Source organism: Bison bison, unplaced genomic scaffold (genome assembly GCF_000754665.1).
Source record: "Bison bison bison isolate TAMUID 2011002044 unplaced genomic scaffold, Bison_UMD1.0 scf7180017864500, whole genome shotgun sequence".
Lineage (NCBI taxonomy): Eukaryota > Metazoa > Chordata > Mammalia > Artiodactyla > Bovidae > Bison > Bison bison.
Window position 1 is genome coordinate 2,662,524 of NW_011495059.1, and position 3,810 is coordinate 2,666,333.

Sequence of the window (3,810 nt, forward strand, 5' to 3'; positions counted from 1 at the left end):
AAGAAAATAAGTTGGCCTGTTCTAAAGTTCTAGACTATTTAGGCGGTTCCATAGCTTTTCTGTATAGGGGAAGAGATTGATCAAATTAAAGCTGGTTTATAGCTTTAAAAGGTTGTGCTTTTAATTTCAATTTATCTCTTTAAGTATTTATGTTTTGGGATACTCTTATAAATGATACTTTAAAAAATGTTAATTTACATTTGTTCCTTGCTAGTATATAGAAATATAGTTGGCTTTTGTATATCGACCTTATATCCTATGATCTTAGCAAACCAATTTACTGATTTTAGAAATGTTATTCTAGATTCTTTGGGATTTACTATATTAATAGGTATTTTGAGTGCAAGTAAAGACAGTTGTATTTCTTCCTGTTTAATCTGTTTGCTTTCTATTTCTTTTTCTTGTCTTATTGCACTGGCTAGGACCCCAGTATGATGTTGAAGTGATATGATGGTAAGATTAGACACTCTTGCCTTGTTCTTGAGTTTAGGGAAAAATTATGCAGTCCCATTAATGGTAGGTTTTTCGTCCTTGCTTTTTATCAGATTGAGGAAGTTTGCTTTTATTTCTGGTTTCTGGAGGGTTTTCATCACAAATGTTGGAGTTCGTTAGATGCTTGTAGCTGCTGAGATGATCATGTGGGTTTTTTCTTTAGTCTGTTGATACAGTGAATTACATTAATTGATTTTTGATGTTGAATGCCTCTTGCATACCCAGGATAAATCCCACTTGGTCTTGATGTAGTACCCTTTTTATTTATTGCCATATTCAATATGATAGTATTCTGTTAAGGTTTTAGTGTCTTTGTTTTGATCTTTGTCTTAAATGTGTGGCTTCTTATATTGCTGTTGCAGGACTTGTCGGCTTAGTGCTGGCCGACATTAGATGGAAGTATTCCCTCTTGTATTTTCTGGAAGAGTATATGTAATATATTGCTATACAGGAGATACTGCAGATTCAGTTCCAGACCACTGCAATAAAGTGAATATTGTAATAAAGTGAGTTGCATGAATTTTTTGGTTTGCTACTGCATATAAAAATTATGTTTATACTATAGTTCGTCTAGTCAAGTCTATGGTTTTTCCTGTGGTCATGTATGGATGTGAGAGTTGGACTGTGAAGAAGGCTGAGCGCCAAAGAATTGATGCTTTTGAACTGTGGTGTTGGAGAAGACTCTTGAGAGTCCCTTGGACTGCAAGGAGATCCAACCAGTCTATTCTAAAGGAGATCAGCCCTGGGATTTCTTTGGAAGAAATGATGCTAAAGCTGAAACTCCAGTACTTTGGCCACCTCATGCGAAGAGTTGACTCACTGGAAAAGACTCTGATGCTGGGAGGGACTGGGGGCGAGAGGAGAAGGGGACGACAGAGGATGAGATGGCTGGATGGCATCACTGACTTGATGGACATGAGTCTGAGTGAACTCCGGGAGTTGGTGATGGACAGGGAGGCCTGGCGTGCTGCGATTCATGGGGTCACAAAGAGTCGGACACGACTGAGCTTCTGATCTGATCTGATCTGATACTATAGTCTGTTAAGTGTGCAACCACTAGCATTATGTCTAAAAAGCAATTTATATAACTTAATTAAAAATAAGTTTTATTGCTAAGACATGCTGACTCTCATCTTTTAAAACAGGGTTGCCGCAGACCTTCAATTTGTAAAAAATGTAGTGTCTGTAAAGCACGTAAAATGAAGTACAATAACTATTTGGTGAGATTCTCCGCTGAAGCTACCTGGGCCTTTGTTGAAAGGTTATTATCTACAAATTCACTGTCTTTAATAGATGAAGGGCTGTTCAGGTTCTTTTGTTTAAGTGAGCTTGTCTAGTTTGTGTCTTTGAGGAACTCATACATTCATCTAAGTTGTCCAAATTTAGAGGCAAGTTCTACCTTCACATACTATTATACCGTTTCACATTTCACATGCAGTGTAAGATGCTAACAATACAGTATGCTTCTAGTTCTTCCCTTCTATCCTACGTGATTATTGGTGTCATACATTTTCCTTTTAGATATTTTATAAATTCTACAATATACTGTTATTATTTTTGCTTTAGATTGTTCTTTTGGAATAAGTAATAATTTGTGGAAAAGATTTTTTATACTTACATTTTGATAACTTTTGGAACTATTTTGTGTGGATCCTCATTTTTTGTCTGATTATCATATGCCTTTTACTTGAAAGACGTCTTTACCTTTTCTTGTAGGGCAGGTGTGCTGACATTGAATTACTTCATCTTTTGTCTGAAAAGCCATTATTTTGCCTCCATTTTTGAAAGGTATTTTTGCTGACTAGAATTCTGGGTCATGAAGTCTTTTTTTTTCTTTCTTCCCCTTTTCAGTGGTTAAGAGGTGCCTCACCATTATCTTCTGGATTGCAAGTAGTGTGCTGAATTTTTTTCCCCCCCTCAGAAGGTAATGCCTTTTTCTTCCAGCTGTATTTCAGATTTTCTCTTTAACCTTGGTTTTTAGCAATTAAACTGTGAAGTGTCCAGGTATGTGTTCTCTGTTGTATTTATTTGTTTGTTTACTTGTTTATATTCATCCTGTAGGATTTTCTTAGATCTATGGTTTGATGACTTTATTTTTGGAAAATCTCAAGCCATCTTTCTTTCAAATGTTATTTCTGCCTTGCTCACCCCTCTCCAGTTGCATGCTTGTGGTATTTGGTCATACCTCACAGCTCTTGGACGTTCTGTCTGTTGTGTCCTCCCTGCCCCTCTCCCCTTTTTGTGTTTCGGTTTAGGTAATTTTGTAGTGATCTGTCTTCAGGCTCGTTGATTCCTTCCTTAATTTTATTGAGGGTTTGGTGGGCTCGTCAAAGGAACTTTTCATCTCTGATACCATTACAAAAAAGCGTTTCTCTTTGGCTCTTTCTTACATATTCTAGCTTTCTGTTGAAATTTGCCATCTATTCATGCATATGGTCTACTAAACTGTTTAGCGTGTTAAGCATTGGGGTTTTTTTTTAATAGTTTTTAAAATTTCTTACTTTATTTATTGGCTGCTCTGGGTCTTCATTGCTGCACATGGGCTTTCTCTGGTTGTGGTGAGCAGGGGCTGCTCTTGAGTTGCCGTGTGAGGCCTTCTCATTGCAGTGGCTTCTCTTGTGTGGAGCGTGGGCTCTAGTGAGTGGACCTCAGTAGTTTGGTGCATGAACTCAGTTGCCCCTTGGCATGTGGGATCTCCCCACACTGGGAATCGAACCCATGTTGCCTGCCTTGGCAAGTGAATTCTTAACCACTGTACCACATTATAGCTGTCTTAAACACTGATAAATTCCCTATCTGGGTCATCTCTGATTGATTCTCTTTAGAGCTTTGTCTCCATTTCATACCCACTTTGCTTTTTTGTATACCTTGTAATTTTTGATCAGCTGCTGGACTGAGACTGAGTTGGACATTAAATATTGATGTTGAGATTAGTGTTACATTAAGGGTAGGTTTTTGGGAGGAGGAAAAATGTCACATTTGTGTATATAGAATATTCAGGACCTGTTATAGGACTGGGGACGTAATTTTCTTTGTTCAGTTGTAAAATTTTAGATTTCTCTAACTTGCTCTTTTTTACAGCATTCCTAAGGGTCACCTTATCAGAGCTTGACCCTTGTAGTTGCTTTTTCCTTTCCTTCTGCTCCCACTGGACCTAAAACTCTTCCTTAGTTCCGTTGGCATGCACACCAAATACGTTTGTTAGCAGATTTGTCTTCTCTCTCTGGACTAAAGTAGGTAATGTCTTATTCCTATATTTGGATCTCTGTGATCTTTTATATATATATATATATATATTTTAGTTGCATTTTGAAAGTG

The 3,810-nt window shown here is 37.3% G+C and overlaps 1 long non-coding RNA gene across 1 annotated transcript in view; it reads right to left on the reverse strand.

The window, feature by feature from the left end:
- Positions 1-86, reverse strand: part of LOC104980441 — a 4,136-nt gene extending 4,050 nt beyond the window's left edge. The window contains exon 1 of the long non-coding RNA XR_824259.1: positions 17-86. This is a non-coding gene — a long non-coding RNA (uncharacterized LOC104980441). The remainder of the gene's footprint in view (positions 1-16) is intronic.
- Between the last annotated feature and the right edge of the window lie 3,724 nt (positions 87-3,810).